Genomic DNA, 25,438 nt, shown 5'->3' with positions numbered 1-25,438 from the left:
CTTACCTAGTACCACCTGGTGGCAGCTGAAAATATTTCAGGAAAGGAGACAGCATTCCCGACCTCTCAGATTCAAACTGCAGTCTCGGGAGGGAGATGCTAAGCGCTGAAAATATTATTGGGATGGCACCTCTTGGGCCAGGTGGTTTGAGCTCAGTACGGGGCTGGCACTGGAATCTCTTACCCTGTTGCCAACACCAGGAATGACCCCACTGTTTATTAGGAATGCATTTTCAGGTGAATTTTCTTTCACCATCATTGATAGAAACATTTCTTCGCTCTTTCTCCCTGATCCCAAACACTGATGCGTGAGACAGCTGCCTAGCCGTAGGAATGCCGAGCAAACGATGACAGCGGAGAACAGACCTAAGTGGAACATGCAAAGGTGTCAAACCTGTCACCTTGGCCTCGTTAATATCAGGTTACAGCTAATTGTGCTAACGACACTTTCAGTCTCTCCCCCATCATTATGTAATAATGACTTTCTATCACTGGCTTAAATTGCTTTTTTAGATCTAGTCCCCTGAAAATTTCTTATCTTGCCCCAGGCGCTCTCCTATAAAAGATTTACTCAACCAATATTAAGTGTCCACAATTGCCAAATGCAATGCTAGATACCAGGGATTTAACGTTGAACCACAGGGTAAATTTCTATTCTCATAGTTTCAATGGAAGAGACTGCTACTATTACTACTACTGCTAATAATAATAATATCTTAAGTGCTACTCTTGTGAGGCTCTGTTCTAAGTGATTGATTTTGGTTGATTCACTTAATTTTCCCAACAATCCTGTGAGGTAGGTACTATTTTATCCCAATTTTATTAATGAAGAAATTAAAGCACAGCTAAGCAAGTAACTCACCCATGGCCACCAAATCAATAAGTGGCAGAGATGGGATTCGAACCCAAGCTGACTCCAGAATTTATTCTTAACCAGTGCTTTCTACTGTCTTTCTATAAACAAAAAAGCAAACAACAGACAAGAACATTAATAAACAGATTTACAGTAATGTACAAGAGCGAATGATTACTTTAGAATTTAAAATACTTGTAAAATTACTTAGAATAGCAAATGAGCTGTGAAATAAAATATAATAATGGGGAGAGAGTGATAGTCTGGGAATGGAGAAAGGGGAGCTCTAGAGGGGCTTCTCCAGACTGGCCGGCCAGAGACATTGGAGCTGGGGTCCTAGTAATGAGAGAGAGTCCACTCTGTGAAGGTGGAGGGGAAGAGCCTCCCAGGCAGAGGGAACAGCATGTGCGAAGGCAAGAGGCTCTGGGAGCGCACAGGCGGCCCCGCTGTTGGAGCGCTGTGAGCAAGGACCGGAGGGAGTGGTGCTGGAAAGGCAGCCAGGGCCTGAGCCTGCGGAGCCTGGAGCGTGACTGGGGAGAGTGAGAAGGCGTGCGGGTGCCCGCCTGGCCCTCTGAGGAGACCCATTCTGATTTCAACGAGAAATCACCGGCTGGCTCTGAGCAAGGAAGTGACACGATCCTTTCCACCAGCCCGATGGCCTCCGCTGAGATGTTTCCCCTTTCGCAGCTCCTAGATAGTATTTCTCAAGGCGTTTCGCTAGGTGCGCAGGTGGCCTGCAGCTGTCCACGGCTGGCTCTCTCGTGGGAAGGCCAACGCCGGCTTTCTCTGGACTCTTCTTTTCCAGATTTTCCTTCTTATAATTGGTCCGAATGTCCACTTAGGGCAGCCAGTGTCAGTGAAGGCACAGCCGGAAACATATCTCCTCCGACTGGGAGCGGCAATAGAGGCGCTCCCAAAGAGCTGAAAGCAGGAGAAATCGTGTTATTGCTAGAAACTGGAGGCTGCTTGGCAGTTAGTAAAGCACGCGTTTGGCCCGAGGGCCTGCTTGTGCCAGGGTTAGTCCTGAACCTCTTCTGTGCATGTTTCAAGACGGTGCCACCTGCTGAGTAATGTTCCCACCGTGAATGTTAAAGGGACAAAGGAGAGAATTACGTTGTCTGCAGTAATGGCACATGAAGGGCGGTGAGGGCAGAAGAAAAGCTGCCTAGTTGTGAGAAAGGAGGCAGGAGACAGGCCTCTTCAAATACACGGGGTCTCTGAACCTTGCCTTCCACAGGCACCTACCACATGTGCTTGACTTGGTTTACCTACCAGACTGAAAATTCCCATAACAGCAACATCTTACAGCTTTTTATTATACAACATCAAGCCTGAAACCTTGTAGTTTATAAGGTACATATGGTTAGTTTGGATGGATGGATGGATGGATGGATGGATGGATGGATGGATGGATGGATAGGTGGATGGATGGATAGGTGTGTGGATGGGTAGGTGTGTGGATGGGTAGGTGTGTGGATGGATGGATGGATGGATGGATGGATGGATGGATGGATGGATGGATGGATGGATGGATGGATGGATAGGTGGATGGATAGGTAGATGGATAGGTGGATGGATGGATAGGTGGATGGATGGGTAGGTGTGTGGATGGGTGGATGGATGGATGGATGGATGGATGGATGGATGGATGGATGGATGGATGGATGGATGGATGGATAGGTGTGAGGATGGATGGGTGGGTGGGTGGATGGATGGGTGGGTGGGTGGATGGATGGATGGATGGATGGATGGATGGATGGACTGATAAATGAGAATTTTAAGGTCTTGAGAGCCTGAATGCTATCTAGGCAATGCTCCCTCCTATAAGGGAAACTTGGTGATGGTCAAACCAGATGAGGTAACATGAGATCAGGAACTAAAATACCACTGATACTCAGTCTTAAGAGGAGGTTAAGCTTTCATGTCTAGAGAATAGCTGGATTTCAAGCTCTCCTTTTTCCAAGTGTGGAATCAGGCAAGTCAAGGACATTTAATAAAATGATATTAATTGAGGACAACACTTGTCCACCTATCATGATCCCCTCTTAGACTAGGTATGGGTCTCAGTTTAGGTGTCCTTGTCACTTCCCTCAGGAATATATTCCTGTCCCCCAAGGCAAGTTAAGGGCCCATTCAGGGGCCTCTACTGTATAAGAATATACTATACTTTTTATGTCAATGTCACATTGTCTCAAGCTATATCCTCAGTGTTTGAAATCTAGTATATACTGTAAAGTTAGCAAGAATGTTGCCTCTTAGTGGGAGAAGTCACTCTCTGCCTGAAGTTCAAACTTAAGACAGATCCTCCTTTTCCAGGATAAACCTATAAATATACCCTTATCCTTGTAATCAGGAGACAGGGATGTTACTATATAATCATTTTACAGTCAGTGTTTTATTCATTACATAAAGATACAAGAGCTAGCTAGCAAGACAGATGATGATAGATAGATGATAGATGATAGATAGATGATAGATAGATAGATAGATAGATAGATAGATGATAGATAGATAGATAGATAGATAGATAGATAGATAGATAGATAGATGATAGATAGAGAGTCTGTATTCTTAGTAGGGGTTATATGTAAAGATCTAATATAGTCTTTCTTTTATATATTTGCCTAGAAGTACTCAGAGGGGGAAGGGGGGGCCCTTGGAGAAGAAAAGCCATTACGAGTTGCCAACATTAGCTTTTTGCCTCTTTATTGAATCTACATAATAAAAATCAGTAACAATTTTTCATTTGAATGTATCTGTGAAAATGGGGGCTAAGAGGTGTACTCTAAGAAGAATAATTTGTATTCATATGATATATATTATTTTCGTTTTGTTCTTGTGTTCTCTCCCCAATGACACCCCACTTATTTTTTTTATTAATTATGCATCTACTTAAACTGCAGTCCACATCATTTACATCTATGTCTTCTGGGCTCATTTCAACTTCAACCTTTTGAGGTTTTATTAACTTTTTATTTATTTTACAAAATTTTCACTAATAAATATGTATATATTACTTTTTCATCAAAAAAATGATATTGTAATATTTCTAAAGTAGAACTCTAAGCATACAGATATTTATACTGTCTGTTATTATTGTAAATCAATCTTTTTTCCTTATTTATAAGCAGTAAATGAAAAAGTACTATTAAGATTCTAGTCCTAAAGTTGGGAACCAGAAGTCTGATTCATGTAATTAATCTGGACTCACTCGCGCAGCATTTCAAGTGTTTGTCTATGGCTTCTGGAAGGGTGCAGGTGACAGGTTTATAAGAATTTAAGTCACTGTGTGTTTAGGCACTTATTTAAAAATGGTGTCGTCGTAAACACTTTGGTGTGTTTTGTGGGCTTGGCGTCTGAGTGACCAGATGCAGCGGAAAGAGTACTTGGTTTCTTAACAGCCTGTTAAAAGCCCTGGATGGGAATAAAATACTCATCGCCGGACAGCTTCCGCAGCCACCACCCCTGTGACCTCAGCCACCTGTGTCTTCCGCAGGCCCCCGGCGGGGGCTCTAAGAACTGGAATTAGGCTGAAGAGTGACCGAGAAGAAACACGTGGAGGTAGCTGATATAGACTGTTCTTTAAGGGGATGGATAAGTTAAAAAAAAAAAAATGAGGTGTCACTGGCAAGAGAACAGAAGGACAAAAGAAGCTCTTATAAAGACCGCCGTTTTGCCATCTATTATGAAAGCAACATAAGTTGATTTTATAATATTCTCACAAGCCAGGAATAATATTCTAATCTTTTTTCAACATAGACACCCACATGCATGCACACACCCAACACACACACATACACATTTATATGTTGCTTAAAACAAATCGGACATATTGACCCATAACTAAAACTTTTCCATGTTATTATTTTTCCAAAAGACGAGCCCGCTTGGGCATTTTCCAACGCTTGCTCCTGTGTTTTCCCAGCGGCTATCCTTGAGCAGACGCCTTTGGACACATCCATATTCTGTGCTGAGGACAGGGTTTTAAAAGGGATGGCTTGCGGGTTGACAGAGCTGCAGCTGCTTTCAAGGCGGGGGGCAGAGTCAGAGCTTCACTGAAAGAGCAGAGTAAACGGCGGGGCAGGTCTGGTGGAGGCGAGAGGAACGGCTGGGCCCTGGCCTGAGCCACGAGCCTGGAACAGGACCTTGCATCTATTTCCTCCCAAATGAAGAAAACATGGTAGAAAACGCAGCTATTTGGAGTTGGGAGAGGGGATGCGACAGGCCCTCCTCTGACGATCCCTCCTCTGCGGAGGTAGGAAACACGGCCACTTGGTGAGAGGGAAGTTAAGAAGGCAGCTGAGGACTTGGGGGGTAAAGATGTAGAATAATCCTTTTTTTTTTTTTGCAGGGGGAAGTAAGCAAAGTGGCCTAAATACTAACTTACACTTTTTGATTTCTAATTACATGCTGGGAATGAATCTCAGTATATTAGTTGAATTATTTCATGTAATTTTTTTTTTTTTTTTTACCAACCCTGAAAAATAAGAATGTACATGAGAAGATGAAGCTCAGAGAACTTGAGTGACTATTAAGGGCACACGGTTACTGTACCTGAGAATAATTCTAGAACTGTGAATTCACTGCCCTCATGTGAGTGGCAGGAGCAGCAATGGAACTGACATCAGGTGACATCAAGTGACACCTGGAATCAGCATGATAAAATCTGGAAAAGGCTGCTCTGGACTAGAAACAGCCATAATAAAATCTTAATTTTTACTAATATTTATGTTTTTCAGCTAGAGAAACCGGTGAAAAAAGTTGCACTGACTTTTAAGCATATTTCCTAACTTGTGGTTACATATATGATCAAAATCAAGTCTTGAAAATGCCGTGTGCCCTTTGCAGCCCCCAGACTAACCACTTTCATTAAGAGGTAGAACCTTAGTTCTAAGGCAGATAATTAAAATAAGTTGTAATGAAAATGGAAATGATAGTGTCTTATGCGACATAAGTCCACAGGGATTTGTAGCTAAAGTAGGTTGAGGCTTTAATAGTGAAAAAGATGTTTTTGATAAACCTGCCTGGGGCATGCTAATAGATAGGTCTTGTTCAGCTGAGGTTAACAGTTCAATGCTGAATTTAATTTCAAAAAGTGTAATAGCTTCAGAAATGTGGAGAAATTATTGAAAACTTACAGTTTTCTTTTTAGGTGTGCTATAATTTTAATGCAGGAAGTAGTTTTAAATATTCATTCATGCATTTAATAGCCAAGATTTAATCTCTAATATGTACAGGGTGCATGCAAGGTAGAGGGTAAGAGAAATGAAACAGAAAGGTGAACATAAACTCCCCTGCCCCTGGGACCCACGTAATCACCTGTGCCCCACAATGTACAGTCTGATAAGGCATTGTGCACCTAGTTTGTGCTTAAAGCATTCTTTTTGACCTGGAACTCCAAAGAACCCAAACATCTACTCTAATTTTTCAAATCTAGAATTCAAAGAGTGCTGAGGAACAGCAAATATCTTCCACCAGACTGTATTCTCCATGAGGCCAAGGGCACTTTATTTGTCCCCTACACTGGAACAATGTCTGCATTCAATAGGTACTCAACAACTGGAATAAATAACCCATTGGACCAGTCACTGTAGCCCAGTGGTTTTGGAAGTTATCTCCAGAGTAGAGCCTGTTAAAATGTAAATATTATCTGAGGGGTATCTGCTCACTGGATGCCTGTTTTTCAGCACATGATTAGATTAATAGATGAGACAACTGAAATTGTAAAAGCAGACCCTGGGGGGAGATGAGATATGCTGGATTCATTTTGCTCTACTAGGAGGGGGCTTGAGGTTTGGAAAGAACTTGAAAATGTTAGAACTAGAAAGTCCATAAACATGTCACAATGCAGTTATCTTAATTTTTTTCCCCAGCTGTGGCAGTACATACCTCTTTCAAATGAGCTGAGAATAGAAGCCATATTTGTTTCATCGATTTAAGTGTAGATGATCTTGCAGCCCCGACTTAGGCTCCTGTTGATCCCTTGCCCATGGAGGCTTGTGGGGGGATCGCCGAATCCAACTGTAAAACCATGAATCTAGTCCAGCTTCTTCATGTTTCAGAAGAGCAAATCAAGGCCTCATGAGTGAGACTACCTTTGCAGGACAATGGCCTTGCTAGGATATGAATTTAGGCCACCCCCTTGGTCTTAAATCCCATTGAAGTCCATAGGAAAGGAGCACAAATGATCTGACACAAATTCCAGGTTTGACTTGTCTAATTGTCTTGTTGACTTTGGGCAATTGTAAAAGAAAAATTGCACTGGACAAGTCAGACAGTTAAGGAAAGCTTTATCCAAGGCTGTTGCATAAAGGGGTCAAGACTATTGCAATAGAGGAGAGAGACTGTACTCAACTCCTCTGTAATAAATAAATAAATAAATAAATAAATAAATAAATAAATAAAATGGGAGGATTTTTAAACATTGGGATGAACTAGTAGAAAAGTACTAGAGGGCCTTCGGGGTGTGGTTGCTCAATGTTACGAGGCCATCTGTGTTTGCTAATTGTTGCTTAACCAATACAGGCTCCTACTCTCCCACAGAGACTTGAATTAGGGGTCCTGTCTTTGTTGATGGTTATATTTCAAAGGGGGATGCAATCAGATCCTTGAGAAAGACATTTCTTGGTTTTAGAAGATTTAGGTCTCAAAGGGTCTGAGAAAAAACGTATAACTTCAAGTTTTCTAAAATAAATGCTCTAAGAAAAGGGAAATCAGGAGTCTACAGTCAAGAAGAAAATTTCTAAAGTTTAGTCAAGGTGAGGGGACGTTCAGTGCCCTCATTTGTAAAGAGGAGGTAACAAAGCCATATCTTAAGACAGTTTTTGAAAATTGCATGGGTGAATACTACTAATGCATTTTTATACAAAGAACTTAATATCATAGAAATATCAAATACAGACAACTTATTGAAGCCCATCAGATGAGACAAGCTTTGGTAAAAAGAGTAAGTGAAATAAAGAGTTAAACTAATAATCCCTCACATATAACAAGTCCTTAATAAGTGTCAAGTACTTACATTATTTCTAATCCCTTACAAATTTATCGTTATTCTACTTCTCTAGGGAAACAACCTCAGTCTCAGAAAGATTAATTCTTTGTTTCAAGGCCACACACCTGCAGGGGTAGAGCTGTGATTCAACCATAGGACTTTCTGACCTCCAAATCATGCTTTTCTCTTGTTTGTTTTTTTCCCCTAAAATATCAAGCTTTTCCTCAGAAACTTTATCTGGCCTAAGGCCAGAAAAAAGCACACCTATATACTTACCAGGTCCAGGAGCTGAGAGGTCAACTCTTTTGTTATTTTTGTTCCCAAGTCTTTTTGATTGTGTGTTTAAATGAGAGGCAAAAATTGAGTGGACCCATTGACTGGACAATAAAGCCATTCAACTAACTGCCAACTAAGAGTTATAAGGGTGCAATTTGACATTTTCTGGGACAGACCATGTGAGCACTTAAGAACATCAGTGCCCCATTAGGTGGGAGGCAGGTGACCTTTTCTTTCCTTGCCTTCTATACTTGGCATGAGCAGGAAAGGAGGGTGTGCAGAGACAAGAAAAGCTCTGTTGTAAGTAAGAACACTTTACCTCCTCGGACACAGCTGGGTAAAGAGTATTCTATGAGAAGCAACCTACAAAATAAAAAATTTTCTTCTTTGTTTAGACTGCAGCATGTGACTTCTCTCCTGCTGCTTATCAATTCAAGGAAAAGTCTATTCAACAATTCCACTGGAGATGTGATTTAGGAGGTGAACTCACCTAGCTGAGGTCAGCAGCTCTCTGCAGAATATTGGACTTACTGTCACAGGCTTGGGCTTTAAGCTACTTTCACTAAGAGGCTATGACTGTGGACAAAGCAATTTTTTTCTCTGAGCCTCAGTTTCCCACTCAATAAAAAGAAGTAAACTAAATCATTCCTAAAATTTTGTTTCTTACAGTCTTGTGATTAGGATTCTAGGGAGCTGTCCAAATGATGTTTCTTCCCAGGGCACTTGGGTGATCATCCCAGCCAGAAGAGAGCCTTCCTTCTCTAAACTCCCTTCCTGTTGTCTGCTTGAACCTCACAGGTATATTGTCCTCTTTGTCTTTGTGAGAGGCAGCCTGGTGTGGTGGAAACCACCCAGAGACAGGCAGGTCTATGCCTATATACTCAGTCTACTGCTTTCGGCTTGAGTGATGTGGATTCAGTGATCTAAGCTCTGAGCCTCAGTCTCTTCATCTATAAAATGGAGGTATAGTGGATATTTTCCAAGTTTGTTTTTTTCTAGCACTTGGTAAAATACCTTTCCTATAATTGGGGAATTCTCCATCTTATGAATCTTCCTGTCCAAATTTAAGCGACACACTCACTTTTCTATTCTGCCTTGCAGCTAGGGCTGACATCTGACCCAACCATCTACTAATCACATGCATCATCATAAGACTTGATTTGAAGGTGAGGAAACAGGTGCCATTAAGAATCCACTCTCTTGCAAGGGTAGAGGGAGAGTCACCCAGGTTCCCAGGAGAGAAGTGTCAGGGATTTAGGCATCAAGCGTTAGCTGTGAAAGTTGTCCACCAGCAGTCCTGGGAGCGTGATTGGCCATTGAGCCTGACCAAGACTAATCCAAAAATGATTATCTGGCTCTCTCAGAAACTCTCAGGGCTATTTAATATCCTTTAATAAATTCCATTTTTGCCCAAACTCAGTACAGTGGTGTCTGTTTAAAGCTGGAATCTCTGGCTGTTACATGTGGGTAAGCACACCTATTGTATAAAGACAGTTTTAGGGTTAAATAAGGTCAGTAATGCACTGAACCCAACACATGGAACAGAACTGGGGCTTTCCAATGGTATTGTGTTTTACTATCTTTGTACATTCAATGGCCTCAAATAAATTGGGAGCTCCTTGAAGACCAATATGCATGCTGTACCAAGGTACCATGTTGAATGCTTATAGGTCATCAAAGGAACATTCATAATTGTTACTTCCTTAAGGACATTACATCTTAGTAGGAGTGGCAATAAAACATGAGCTGATGTGTTAGATTATCTACAGTCCAATTCCATCTTTTGAAGCCTTCTCCCACTAATTTTACAAATACATACCAATCCTCTGTCTCTGTTATTTTTCTCTGTAAAATAATATATTTTTTCTTACCTTATATGGCCTATGTGAATATTAAATGAGTCAATTCACTTCAAACACTCAGAATACAGCCTGGTACATAGTAAGTGCTCACCAGATGTTGGCTCTTAGGAAAGTTAGATAACTATGCTAAGTGGCATTATATTGACTAAATGATCAGAGTTTACATAGCACAAGTTCCCAATTGCCCAAAGAGTTGAGACATGGCCTTGCAGAAATGTGCTCAGTGTCTTGGAAACTTGTGAGAGCTTTCATGACCTGAGCATGTACTGAGAGCCAAGTGCTCTAATCCCCTTGCACACGCATCACCACATTTATTTCTCCCAGGAAACATGGAGCTAACGATGACTATTCCTGTTCTACAAGTAAGAAATTGCTTAGTGACATGATCAAGGACCCCAAGCTAGAAAGAAGGGCCTGGACTTGAATCCAGGCTTTTTGACCCTAAATCTACCTTCTTAATTCCTGCTCTGTGATTCTGTGGGAGTTCTGGGTTCTCATGATCAACTGATTCTAAGTGAAGTCTATCTTCTCAACTCTTCTGCAAACGCACTTAGCACTTACGTGGTATATAGAAACATGGTAATGCCAATTATTTCAGGGAGTGTAATGGTTTGGAAACTGTCAAGGAAGAAGGGTCATGCTTGGGTGTAGTTATAGTTATCTGAAAGCAGGACAGCTTGGCCCTGGCTGGGTAGCTCAGTTGGTCAGAGCATTGTCCCAATACAACAGGGTTGTGGGTTTGATCCTTGGTCAGGGTACATACAAGAATCAATCAATGATGTGTAAATAAGCGGAACCACAAACCTCTCTCCTCCTCCTCCTTCCTCTCTCTTTCTAAAATCAATCAATAAAAAAAGTTTTAAAAATATTTAAAAAAGTAAAAATTTTAAAAGCAGGACCGCTTTAGCACTCTGACTCTAACAAAGAGAAGGAATTGTCTGTGAGTACAGCGCACCATTTCATTTTGCAAAATCTGCTTTTGTTGAGTCTGCATAGGTCACCATTTGTCTAGGAGCTTGTTAAGAGTTGTTTTAGAAAACAGTGTTGACAATTCCCTAATGGATAGGACTCATTTTCTCCTTTATCTCAACGATTTAGGTAAAACTCACTTTGTCCCAGATGCAATTGGATTTGCCCACTTACCCACCTGAAAGCGTAATTAGAAGTTGGTAAAAAGAATCAACAGAGAAAATGAAAGCATTTATGTAGCTTTATTTGTAACTTGGACCTGAACCAGTCAATACTTCAGTTGTTGATGGCAATTGATTTGAAAATTATTACAATCTCTCAGAATATAAGTTAAAGCTAAGGATATGAAAATAGTTTGCATATTAAGCCAGTTCCTAAATCAGAACTCATTTTCCACTTAAAAATTAAGTCTACTGTTGATTAAATACAGCCGTTGGAGATATAGGAAACACCTGACAGAGGGAATTAAAGAAGAATTAGAATGGCAAATCAAACTTCTCTAACAGTAAAAGGGGAAATTTTCCTTTTATGTTATAAAAATGTATTTCAGCTAATCTATAAGTGATAGATATATTATCATGATTTGCCCCCAGGGGTAAAAGATTCCCAGTCCCTACCATTCCATCACCAGACATGGTTGGCGTAAAAGCAATGATTAAAGGAAACTAAGATGGGTTTGCTCTAGTACACAAAACTGGGCCATTCGCCCTCCTTCCTTTCCTCCCTCCTTCCTTTCTTTCCTCCCTCCTTCCTTCCTTTTCTTTCTTTTTCCCTTCTTTATCTAAAAGAGAAAAAGGAACTTCTAATCAAGCAAATGGACAAGTGAAACCCTTTAGGAAAACCCTTTATTAAAAAAAAAAAAAAATCATTTGCTACCAGGAAGGCAAGGTGGAGTAAAACTGTCCAAATTCTAATGAGAATAGCTACAGAGCGACAGGACGCTGATTTCCTGAGGACATTGAGGTGGCTTCATCAGAGTACCAGCAGTCTTTCCCAGGACCATGAATCACTGTGTAATTTCTATCCAAGTACTTTCCTGTTCACAGAAGAAAATATGAGAATGCAATTGTCAGTGTGAACGAGAGATGACAGTTCATCATCTTTGTGACCCTCAGTTTCATTGTTAATCTTAAGGAAGTATTTAGAAATGGTGGTAGGAGAGCAGAACTTTCATTTTGCGTTCTGCATTCTTGGACATAATTTGAATGTTTCTTAGGCATGAGAAAAATATATAATTTTGTAAATATGCATTAAATAAAAGTGACTACTGATGACCAGTGACTGACTCATCTTCAAGGGGCAATAATGCTTGGTTGTCAATGTTGAAGAAAATGTCAGCAAATAAAACATTTAGAATATAATCTATTTATTTCTATACAACAACAAAAAAGTGAATTTTTAACACAGGGAGTTGTTTTTGCATGCCCAAGCTGTCTCTAGCGCTTATGCAAATGCTGAGTGAATGAAGGGGAACAAAGAATTTAATGAACCTGAAGCATATTTTGAATTAGGAAAATCCTAAATGATGATTCTCTTTGCTTTACATTTTTACATTTTTTAATTAAGTTATATTGACATGTAATAAACTGCACATCCTTAAAACATTTAATATGACAGAGAGCTAAGGGCCAGATGTGATTGTATGAGCCTATGGAAGTCGTTAGTTATAGTTCTAATTTTAATAAAATCTTTCATAATTCTTTTATATAGATTGAGTTACTTAGAGCTTGATCAATGATGCTAGTGCCACTAGGATTCATAATTAAAATCAACCTGCTCTAACTAGCAATATTTAAGTCTTTGAGGAAGAAAGGTTTCCATTGCAATTGTTCTAACAAAGGTACTTTTCTTTAACACACATTAGGAGTCTTACGTTTGTAGTTCTTGCGACATTAAGCAGGAAAGTTCAATGTTGGGGAAAGGCTCTTTGCCTTTTCACGAGTAAATTTTAGATTGAAACGTAACACTGCGATGACAAGATAGGGGATGAGTGTGGAGAGACGTTACAGTAACAGGGATGTAAATTTCCTATTCATTAGCTTCTGTGTCAATTAACAAGAAGCAATGGCTGGCTTGGGGCTTGTCTTTTCAAAGCACCAGAGTCAACAGATTGCCTTTCTTCCACACTCCTTTATTAACTGCTTATTAAGACTGATAGTCTCTAAATTTAGCTCTACTTTTCTACCAGGGCAGAATTACACAATAGGGAGCTTATAAATTTCCAATTTGATTCAATTGAACTTTGGACAATTTTCTTATTGAACCGGTAAACACACACACAATTTCATACTCAGGAGCTGTCTTAGCCTAATAACCAGCTGAATCACGTTCTTACTCCTGGCTCCCTTTATTGTCTCTCCAACGCACACTTTCACTCACACACTCCAAGACAAGGATAGTGTCCTTTACCAAGGTCTCAGCACCTGGTATGGGTCCCCATCTTGGGCCCAGGCTAGTTGAGATCACACGAAAGCTTTCCTAGAATGTCAGGTCTTGCAAGTGACCCAACATAGATGCCTCCCTAGCTGGCCTCCCTGCTTTCAGTCTTGTTTTCCCCCAAACTTCTTTCCACATTGTCTCAAGAGCGCAAATGGAGCCCAGCACTATCCTGCTTCACATCTCCAACATTTTTAAATCAATCCCACGCTTTGCCGACCCTAAATATCCTAGGTGTCAGATGGAGCTCCCACTTCTTGGAACCTAGAGGACTGGCTCCAACTTCTGCTCACTGCCCTGTGAAGAGTCTCACGTCCTCCCCAGGGTTCCTGTAGGTTCACAGTCACCTCCCTCTACTCAATTACTTTTTGCTCTACCTATTGATTCTAACAAGTAATTCTGTCTCTTCATCTCTGTCCTGATATCATAAAATATATGGAACGTTCTTTGATTTCTACAAATGAAAAACAAAACACTAACAATTTATATGTGTTTTGTCTTTGTGGAAAGATGATACTGAATATTTGGGGGGTAACAAGAGGGCATTTTCAACACAGCCAAACCAACAAATTAAAATCTGTCTTCTCAGAACTTCTTTGCCCCCCTTCCTATGTCTAGCCTGCTCATTTTTTTCACATATCCTTAAACCATAAAATCCTGTTTATTTTCAATGTGAAGCTCTCTTTCCATTTTCTTGATTTTATTGCTTGCTACCAACTTTCCTAAACAAAGCTTGTTTCTTTCCAAACAGGGTTTCTGGGACCAAGTACTAATAAAATATAGATGATTTACCTTATTAGTCTAAAAATTCTTTCCTCTTTATATCAACAGTGTTCTCTTTCTCAACTTCATCTTTGTTTCTGCCAAAGTTAACTTGGTGCAATGGCCCAGGGCCCTCTCACCTACAGAATTTTGAAAATGTTGCTACCTTTCCTCTTCACTTGTGAGAAGAATCCCCTTCACTGTGAGTCTTCTCTGTTCACCTGGATAATTCCCCTTCATCTTTCAGGTCTCAACTTGGAATTTATCTCCCTGGTTCCTCAAGACTGAGGTAGACGTATGTGGTTCTCGAGCAGCCACTTAGAGCATGCATGTTCAAATATATGGTCATTCCAGCTACTAGGGTGGAAGCCTCTGACCACCTTTCTCTTGCTTGAAGACAACAAGGTTTACATAGCTAATCCTCACCTCCTAAGACAAGGTGTGCACATAAAAGTATTTCAATAAGTAGTAAAATGCATAAATGCATGAAAAAAGAAAGAAAAAGAAATTCAGAGTTTTGCTAAATTGTTGTCTGAAGCTATAAAACCCTTTCTAATTCACTGCCAATGTCTTTGATCAAACTAAACCTTTCTCTTTGTATAATCTTCTTAGCCTTTTACCGCATTTAGAGTTTCCAGAGCATTTCAAATGCAGGGAATGAGACATAATCAATTATGATTTTAGTTTCCACACTTATGTAATTCCTCTTAAGCAAAGTATTTTGGTTCAAATAAAGCTACTTGGAAAGACAGTTCTAAGCCAACAATTCATCTTTTAATGCAGCATATTCAAAGCCAATTTCATTCACATCTTCTTTTACTGTATCCAAATTTGACATGTTAGAAGTAGTGCAATTTTCTGTTCAGCAAAGTTTGAGTGTTTATCAAAACAGATAGATCATTCTCATTGCCACTCAGAGTAAATAAAATAATTTAGCAAATTGAATTGTGCTGTCTTTCTTGGTAGGGATAAATGGTCTGTTATTTGCTGTAATTTTTCACTTTACTTGGCCTTTCTTAATGTTGCTTTTCTTCAGCTGTTTGTGTGTGTTTTTTTCTTCTGGAGTATCACATTTTCAACTTAGCTCAGTTCTCTTTTAGGAACAACACTTTTTGAATTTAAAAAAAATCCTCACAGTAATAATGCATCTTGACAGCAGAAGACTACTGTTTGTATTTAACTATGTTAAAATTAGTAAAGTAATTGGCATTTGGTGAAAATATTGTATATCAGAAAGGTGAAGCATGCCTTGATATAAGATATCATCACTGTATACATAAAGGTTATGCATGTTGATGAAAAGAGTGACACCATTTAGTCATCCAAATATGTCTTTGGTCATGTCAACATTCCATATTTCTACATTATTAGCTCCTCACCTTCCCGTCCAACATCCTAGTAATTGTTGACTCAGGCATGCACAGTTTTTACTCTCTGAAGATTGTCGTTCTGGGATAGATTGTTTTTTATAATAAATGATGTTTAAGAGCACATGATTTCTTAGCCTAAGGGTAGACAAAACAATATAACAAATATTGTCATGAATTGAAGCTACTGAGCAAAAAGCAATAGAAGTTAAGCCATTAGCCAGCAGTTCTCCAATTTTGATGCTTTGAACGGATTAATTGAGTAGTATTTCGTCTATAATTTGAAAGAAAAGTTGCTAATAATTTGTATGGACATAAACTTATTTAAAATGCCAGAATATATAGAAGTATCACTTGGTTTTTCCCTATCATCTTTTTTGTTAATGGTCTAACATGTAACCTCAAAAAAAAAAAAATTCTTGCTATAAATCCATTTTTTAAACAAATGAAGAATAGGTACATGTTTAAGAAACTTTGCTAATAAAGTAAGATAAATTCTGTGTTACAAGCTAGATAACTGTGGGGAGGTCCATAAGCAATAGGTTTCCCAGTGGAAGCAGCGCGCAGTAGGTGCACCAATCAGTGGCTGAGCCGGGAGGAGATGGACCCACACACTGGGTAATTTGAGAAGAGCTGACTAAAGGAATTACTTGCAAAGGGCACAGAGAAACCATAAGGAATAGGACAGCCTCTCAAGCCAGGCCGATTGGGCAATCTTGAAACCTGAAGAAATGAAGGAGGAGGAGCTGTTGGAACCTGGTGCACAGAGGGCCAAGAGATGACCTGTGACCTTTGGTGAAGGAGTATACCCACTGCAGCCAGGCCTCAGGGATGAAGCTGAAACATCCATCTCTCTTTCTCCTCCCCCCTTTCAACTCAGGCCAGGGCACCCTAGGGGCTGAACCCAAACAGAAGCCAGAGGACTTGAGAGCCTTTGACACTCAGGTTTACTTCCCAAGACTGAGAGCCGTGTGTGGAGGAATGCAGGGAGGGGCAGGCAGAGATGCACCATCCAGTAGACACGAGGAACCATGGACATGTGTTTATGGAGCAAATGAACAAAAAAGTTGACTTACAACAGCCATCACTGTGCTTATTACTAAATCAATTCCCAGCTTGCTTTGAATATGAAAATAGTTTTTATTCTGATGTGTTTTAAAATCTCATCATAGTTTCTGAAAGGAAGGACATTATTTTCACTGACAATATATCTATATATTTTTGCTTTGTTTCTCAGAGACTTGCCATTTGTAAACACATACGTCTGATAAGAAATTTGCTGAGGGCTCTATCTATGGGTGGTCATTCGGGGACTCTGATATAATGTGATAGGAAGATTGATTCTTGTCATTTTAGAAGTACAGAAGGCACTCCTACCTGCATTTTATTTGGGGTGGGCGTATGTAGGGGGAATGTAAATATAATGCTGGTGACTGACCCTCCCTCTCTGGCTGACAGAATCTTAACTCTTCATACTAGTGTTCCACATTTAAAGAATTTTCTCTTTTCTAGTATCCGAAACAATTATTTTAATGATGGGCTTTAGAAAGCCAACACATAACTGAGAATGACAGAATGCATACTTTAAAGTGGATGACATATCCCGACTTAAACAGTATTATTTAAGCATAAAGATATAAGCAATAAATTATAAATAATACATAGACATATTTGCAATGTGGACCTGTTGTTTATGCCCAACCTTTCCTCAGCTAAGTGTTCAGTGAAATCTTTAGTTGAATGTGACTGTTGATGAGAATTTAAATATACCATTTAGCCTGCTTCTAGACATAAGTTATGAGACGAATACTTATTTGTCCTGCCTTGTAAATTTTGGAAATCCCAGAATGGATCTCTGTTAAGTGATACATTTTTAAAACGCAGAACTATGACTTATACGGATATAATATTTTATGAACATTTATATAAACATGTTTTATAAATATTATAAATTTTATAAATGAACATAAAATATAAATATTTTACTTAATTCATTAATTAATAAGGGAACCAGTAGGATGTTACAACTAGATCAAAGGAGAATTTAAAGTACCACCTATATATGGGCAGATAAGGAATGCTGAAACGAATTTACAAATAGACCCAAACTGGCTTTTCCTTAGAGTAGAGATTGTATTTCTGATGGGTAAAATATATTTGCATGCCTGTATACAAAAACCATCTGAATTATCATCAGTTATCTATGATTTAGTTTAATAGTTCAAGGAAAGTAAAAGGCACAGATAATCTATAGAATAAAAACCCCAAAGGTGGATGCTCAGTTTTTAGTTTTCTGTTGCTGTGGAACAAATTACCACAAACTTAGTGTTTGAAAGTACACCCATTTATTTGCTCGTAGTTCTATCAGTCAGAAGTGCAGCGTGGTTTAACAGACTCCTCTGCTCAGGTTTCACAAGAGTCGCCCAGGTTGGTCTCTCTTCTGGGAGCTCTAAGACTTTCCTTCTAAGTTCATTCAAATCACTGACAGGATTCAATCCCATGTGGTTGTAGGACTGAGATCCCATTTTCATTGCCAGCTATTGGCCGTGGGTCACACTCTCTGCAACTAAATCTCACTTGTATTTCTCTTCATGTGACCCTCCCCTTTCTCAAACCAGCAATGACCCTTTGAGTTCTCCTGCTTTAAGTCTTTTTTCTTCCAATTCAGCCACCAACTGGAGAAAGATCTGTGCTTTTAAGAGCTGGTGTGATTAAATTAGGCTCAGTGAATAATCTTCATATTTTAAGGTCAATGGATTTAGGGCTTTAATTACATCTACATAATCTCCTCACAGCAATTCCTAAATCGCTGTTTGATTGAACAGCCAGGAAACCAGAATCTTGAGGGCAGGGAGGAGATGATTTTCAGGATTCTTTCCACCACCCAGAAATCTTTTTGGTCCATTTTAATGTCCTTTATAACTTTTTCTTACAAACCGGTATAAAGAAATTGCTCTCCAGCAAAGATGATGGACTGAGGTGCTCCATGGTGAGCCAGCCTTTAAGCCACCCCCTCCCCCCCAAGGTCCTGTGCTTCTGCAGGCTCATGAGAGGAAGAATATTTCCCTTGACTTTTAGGTGCTTTTATGTTCATCTGGAAATGAAAAAATTCTGAATTCAGGATTTTCAAATATTTCTATGTCATCTCCTGGAGTGGGTAGTCCTGCTTCTTCTATCCAACCACATTCCCTAGTCTTGATATGTGGATATCTTTTCTCTACACTTTACCTACATGATTTGGATTGGAAAGAGCTGTTCCCCCTCTCAAATTCAGCACAAAGAAGCTCCTAGGATGCAGTTATCCTGACAATTTCTCCAGGAAGAGAGAAGCAACTGACATGTCTCTTTGCTTACTTGTAAAGAAGTTATTCTGCAAGCTGAAGGGTGATGTTTAATTTGAAACAGGTGCTTAGATGTTGATATTTATGAATGCTTTACCTTTTGTCCCGAACAAGAAGACTATATAAATAGCAAGTACGGATGGCATCAGGGTTTTGTGGGGGTTTTTAATGTCTTCCAGTTTTAGCCACTATCATAAGTACAGTCAAGACTGGAGCAGTAAATTCCAAATATGTGTTGTAATTTGAAATGAAACATAAATCCTGGCTCATCCTGTGACATAGATTAACTGGACAGGAACAAAGGTCCGATTTTATAAACAGACCTTTGATGTGATAAAGAAGCATAAAGACAAAATGTTGCAAGGTTAATCTCTTATGGGAAGAAACCATCACCAGCTCTTTATAAATACATATTTGTACATATGTAAATCCACATTTGAATGAGAAGAGGGATTTGTCTCCTAGAGAAGGAAACCATTCTTTCTCAGGAGTCTTTGGACATTTGCTATTTTACAAAGTTTTGTTGGTGGTGGTGGTGGTGGTTTTCTTCTAAGAAAGGACCAGATTGTGCAGATGCTAGCTAGCCCTATGAATGCATGCGTGGGTTTAGTGAAAGGTTGGTATAAGGAAACACAAGATTTGAGCCCAGTGATGGAGCCCTAGTTACCTCCCTAGGACGAGAGGCTGCTATATTGCTAATTACTTCATTCTTTTTTGTGGGGTCTTATATAGCACCAGAGACTCTTTCCTTCCTGCTGAGGCTGGAAGAAAATGGCATAAGTGGTTTTTCTGGACAGAAGATGTGATGCGCCCTACAGTATAACCAGCCTTCAACTTTGGACATGGAGGAATGGGGGCAAATGAGAAAACTTTCAACAAAACTCCCTTCTCCTAAGAAAAGGAAGCAAAAAATGCCTTATAGTTCCACCTGATTTTATGGCATCTTACATTCTATAGCTCTGTTTTTTATAAAAACATAAATAACTTTTTTTTTTTTACTCCCCTCCAAAAAAAGGAAAATAAATTGCTCTTTGTGATTTAGATTTTAGTATCCACTCCTTTGTGTTTTAGGTAGATATACACTAAACAGTGAGAACATACAAGTGCTCTCTCTTCTTTCAGTTTTAGTCCCAATTTACAGCACCAATTTTTAATACCCAAACATTTATGTCATCCATAATATTCACAATGTAATCCTTTCATCCTCAAATCATTACATAGCATTAGGATTATTTCCACTTTCTAAATAGCTGAGAACATTTCTCAAGGGCCCACATATCCCATTTGTGTCAGTAGCTGCTCAGAAAACATGACAAGGGAAAGGGACACTAGTGAGAAAATAAGGCTCAGAGATAGATAAGAAAGGAGTCTAGGACCATTGACCTCAGATCTTCACTGCTTAAGGGCAGCTAGAACATCTGGGAGCCAGCAAGGCCTTGGGAACATTGATTGAAAATTGCACTTTTGAGGCAGAAAGTAGGAGATGATTAGAGACCATCTTTCCTCTTGAGTCTCCAAAATGGGGTAGCTAAAAACAAAAAACCACTGTAAGCCAGGAATATAGAAGTCCTAGAATTTCTATATGTAACTAACCCCTTCCATGTAGCAGTAATCATTCCTAATTATTTCTAAAGCTAGCCAAGTTATCACCTCTCTGTTGACTTTCATGTGACCCAAGCTTCTTTTCATTGAAGATCAAACTATTCCCTGAGCAAATAGCACAGAAGCTCATTTAGTCTCCAGCAGGTGTTTCTGCTATGAGGGTGTCTAATATCCATCATCCCTTGGTCTATAAAGCAGCCAGCGATAAATAAGAGATTAATTTTAAAGGGCCATGCTTTAACTTCAAAACTCATTGCATTTTGCACTCTAATCTGATATTTTAAATCTAAAATAGTATTTTAAGTTTCTGATACTTCAGTAAAATTGACCCTCGATTAGATATTTGTTCTGTGACTTTAACTGGATGAAGTTCCAAAAGACACAAGGCCCAATATGAGAAGCATTGGGTATTAGAACATACATGGGCTCTGGAGGAAGACAGGCTGACCAGCTAATTTAAATGAGAACCTTTCTACACTTCTGTTTTCTTTACTCTAAAAGTAGTACATAGCTTGGGGTCCCTGGGATGTAGGCCCTGAGCAATGTTTAGTGTGCAGAGTATTTATTGTGCAATGCTCCTGGGATCAACATCCATAGAAGGAGAGGAAGAGAGTCAGTGGGCAGAAGAAGATATTGAGCAGTGATGGAGTCTCAGTGGAGACTTCTGACTATCCATGCAGAGTGCTGAAGCCAGAAGGCCTGACAGACTTGTCCCAAGGTGGGGAAGGATGGAAAGCTAATATGTCATTGGACATGGGCCACCTGGGAAATGCATGGTCATGGGCAAGGTGGCCCTCAGCTGGAGCCGTCCTTGAAGAAGCCGGCAGCTGAGAGTGGTCTGCTGACAATATAGTAGGTACACAAAAAATTGTTGGTTTTCGTCTCATTTTACCTAAAGTACTTCTGACTGGTACAATGACACTGAAAGTAGGTTACTTTTGTTTTATTTACTTTTCTTATATATTCTTTGTTATTTTTCTTTCTTTTTATTCTTTTCAGAGCACAAAACAAATAATTGAATCGTAATGAGTTTGCTATGGGCTGATTCACGCCCCCTTTCTAAATTCACGTGTTGAAGGACAATCACTCAGAATGAAACTGTATTTAGAGACAAAATCTTTAAAGAGATGATAGAGTTAAAATGAAGCTGTTAGGGTGGGTTGTAATCCAGTTTAACTGATGTCCTGATAAGAGACTATTTGGACACACAAGTAGACACCAGGGATGGGCACCCCCAGAGGAAAGACTATGTGAGGTGGCCATCTGTAAGCCAGGGAGAGAGGCTTCAGAAGAAAAGAAATTCACTGACACCTTGATATTGGACTTCTAGCCTTCTGAACTGTGATAAAATAAATTCCTGATGTTTAAGCCACCCAGTCTGTGATGTCATTATGACAGTCCTACCAAACTAACACAAAGTTTATAACAGCTCAGGATTCAATTTTCAGTTTCCTAATCTTTGCTCCAGAGAAAACCCATAAGGAAATCAAAATCTTGAGGTGACGTGGGACACTATTTGAAGCAAAATCTGAAACAAATATAAGCTGCCAACCCAAGTCCCAAAATATGTGGTTAGTGTTAGAGTGGAGGGATTTTATTAGTGTCCCATGAACGCTGTCACAAATTACCACAAACTTCATTTTACCTAAAGTACTTCATATTGTTCCAATGACTTATTCTCTCACAGTCCTGGAGGCCAGAAGTCCAAACTGAGTTTCACAGCGTTAATGTCCTGGCAGGGCTGCGTTCCTTTCTGGAGGGACCAGGAGAGAATGCTTTGTTTTCTTTCTGTTTTTGTCTTTTTTGCCTTGAGGCTACCCACACCCCACTTCCCTCTTCAGAATCAGCAAGGGCGGGTCAAGTCTCTCATGCTGACAACCACCCACTCTTCTGCCTCCCTGTGTTATTTATGACCCCTAGGAATGCATTGGACCCACCATGATAATCCAGCATAATCTTCCCATCCAAGAGCCTTAATTTAACCACATGTGCAGCCCCTTTCCCATGCAGGTAATATATTCACAGGTCCTGGGAACTAGGGCTTGGACATCTTTAGGAGGCCAACATTCCACCTACCACAGGGATATAAAACAATTTCCAGAGGACAAAGGAGAAGTGCTTTACCTCTGTACTAGGAAAGGGTTCAGACAAACAAAAATGAGGACAGGCTGTCCAGACAGAAAGACCGCCGCATGAGAAAGCATATTCGTGTTTGGAGAAATATAGGAATATAAGTTTCATCATTCAAAGCAAAATAGGGATACAATAAGAAAAAATAAGATGGGAGAATCAGATGAGAATAGGGCATTTGAACTGTGCTTCAGGATGGTAAGACTATTTAAACCATTTGAATGGGATTTCTAGGAAGTAGGGGTGAAAGGAAATTGAAAGTAAAGAGAGTTCAGGTGGCAGAAATAGCACCAGCAACATTATGGAGATGGTGATGACTGAGTATATTGATTTTGATTCCATCCTAGGGAATGCAAAGAATATATTGGGGCATATGCTCATTAAAAGTTTCTGTTCTACACAAAGTTGAGGCTTCAAGGATTGAGGAAAAAAACACTTACTTACGGAAAATAATTTTTTCTTTAAACATTATTTCTCAGCATGCTCATCCTAAAATCCAAAGTTTTACATTACTATAGAAAGTTTTCCAGTTACTAAGTTTTCCACTACTTTTTCCATTATGTCAATAACCTAACTATAATTATCCTCTATCAAGTCCTTAGGTGCTAACATAGTAGTAAGTGCTGAGTTAGGAATTGTTATACCCAACGAACAGATGAAGAACAGAGGTGCCAGCAAATTAAAACATTAATTTAAATCAACAGTAGACAGTAGGTGAGGTCTTGTTGGAGGAAGAAGCGGGCGACAAACAAATGGAGAAGGTTCTCAAAGGGAAGGGACAGTGACCATTGAAGACACATTTTGCCAAATTAATAGTGTGACCTGAGCCAATCCTTACCCTCAAGGTTATCAAGACTCAGGGGTCTGACTGAACCCATTTTCTCTACAAAATGTATCTGCTGGGGCCCTCCAGCATCGGTACTGGACTTGATGTGTTGGCTCGTATTGGAAGATGACCTTCTAGCATGTCTCGGATATACAGGTCTCTAAACTGCATCCCTCCAAAATGTAATAGGTCTAGGCTTCCAAGATGTTCTCTAAGGGAGAAATGAAAGAGAGGAGAGGAACTGTCTGGGACATTCTGGTTGGGACTCATCTCTAGCAACTGGATAGTTTCCTTCCCATTTAATGCACTATACTTTCCAGTCGACGGACCCAGTGACTGCATAATTCCTATTTACTGAACCAATAAACAGGGAACAGCAGTCAAGTCACATTGCGGTGCAGTAATACTCGACAAGAAGAATGCCTTGTTGGGTCTGTGTACATCGCTGAGGCCATGGTTCCTTACGAGAATTATCCTTTGCTAATTCTCCCAAAAGACTGCGAGCTTCCTCCAGCGGTTGTTTGTTCTTCAGGCAAGTCATTAGGTGGGGAACAGAAGGTCAGAAAACAAAGCACTTTGTACACCATAGGCCATTAAGCAGTTGTAAAATAAAATAAAAACACGGGGATATGTTGGGACCTTAGGGTAAGGCAAGCATCCAGAAACATTTTCAAGCTCAGAAAATTTAAGACATTATTTTAAATTACACAGTTACTGTCAGTGCGAGGGCTGTGCTCTAAAAACAACTGTCTCCAGGTATCTACACAATGTATTTTAAACCTGTGAAAAATCGCTTTGTTTTGGAAAATATAATAATTTAAAGTAAGTTTTTGATTTAAAAATGCATGAATATACATAATTAAATTTAACCTTTTTTTTAGGATTCAGAGAACATTTTAAGATTTTATCTGAATAATCCCCAATAGGACTTGTCAGTTTTCCTACAAAAATGCAAGCGTGATGTCTAATAGAAAGTTGTGCACCAAAAACCGGTGACTAATTTAATATTTGATGACCATATGCTCTATTAATTAAAGATCTACAAATATGAGGATTAATTAGTTAAAATTAGCTAGTCACAGAAGGGCAAATACTACATGATTCCACTTACCTGATATCTAAAGTAGTCAAACTCATAGAAACAAAGAGTAATCATGGTTGGTGCAGGCTGAGGGGAGGGAGGGGGCAGAGCTGCTGTTCAGTGGTTACAGTTTTAATTACACAGGATGAATAACTTCTGGAGGTCTGCTCTACAATATTGTGCCTATAGTTAACAGTGCTGTATTGTGCACTTAAAATGTGTGAAGAGAGCAGATCTCATGTTAACTGTTCTTACCACAGGGAAAAAAGTTGTGATTAATTGCATGTCTTTGCTTTAGTGGTCCAATAGATCCTCATTAAAATTAGTTTTTCTGCCCGGCCAGCATGACTCAGTGGTTGAGTGTTGACCCGTGAACCAACAGGTCACCAGCTTGATTCCCGGTCAGGGCACATGTCTGGGTTGCAGGCTTGATCCCAAGTACGGGGCGTGCAGGAGGCAGAGATCCATGATGTTTCTCTCTCCCTCCCCCTCTCCCTTACTCTCTTTTAAAATCAACAAAAGCATATTTTAAGAAGTATTTTTTTAATTAGTTTTTCTATATAAGAATATCTATCATAGCCTGTGAAGTCCTTTTAACAACTGCAATTTCCCAGCACCAGTATGTCACAATTTGAAAGCACTGCTCTGTTTCCTCTTTGAACCTTTCCACATCTCTGCTAATCTTAATTGAAGAGAGTATGCCTTTGACCAGCAGAGAGCAGCAATGATATACTGTATAAGAGCAAGTCTGGTAAACTTGACCATCATTTCTAAAATGTCCATGTTGCGCGATCTACACTGACTCTGTTTGGAGTGATTCCAGTCTTTGACTGGCTCATTGTTTAAAGATCCCTGAGATTCCCTGAAATCAGCATATGAGGCTGTTGCTGCTGGTCTGGGCCTCCTTCCAATCTTATATCCTCCTGGTGCCATGGGTAGTGTT

General features: G+C 39.7%; 1 protein-coding gene across 4 annotated transcripts in view; it reads left to right on the top strand.

Annotated features, from left to right (window-relative positions):
- KCNIP4 (potassium voltage-gated channel interacting protein 4) overlaps positions 1-25,438 on the top strand; it is a gene marked incomplete at its 5' end in the record, with an annotated part of 828,309 nt that overhangs the window by 555,291 nt on the left and 247,580 nt on the right. The window lies entirely within an intron of this gene.

This window comes from Miniopterus schreibersii, assembly GCF_964146895.1.
Source record: "Miniopterus schreibersii genome assembly, chromosome: 1".
NCBI classification, from domain to species: domain Eukaryota; kingdom Metazoa; phylum Chordata; class Mammalia; order Chiroptera; family Miniopteridae; genus Miniopterus; species Miniopterus schreibersii.
Note: the sequence above shows the minus strand (reverse complement) of the source record. Positions and strands in the feature narration are given on the sequence as shown.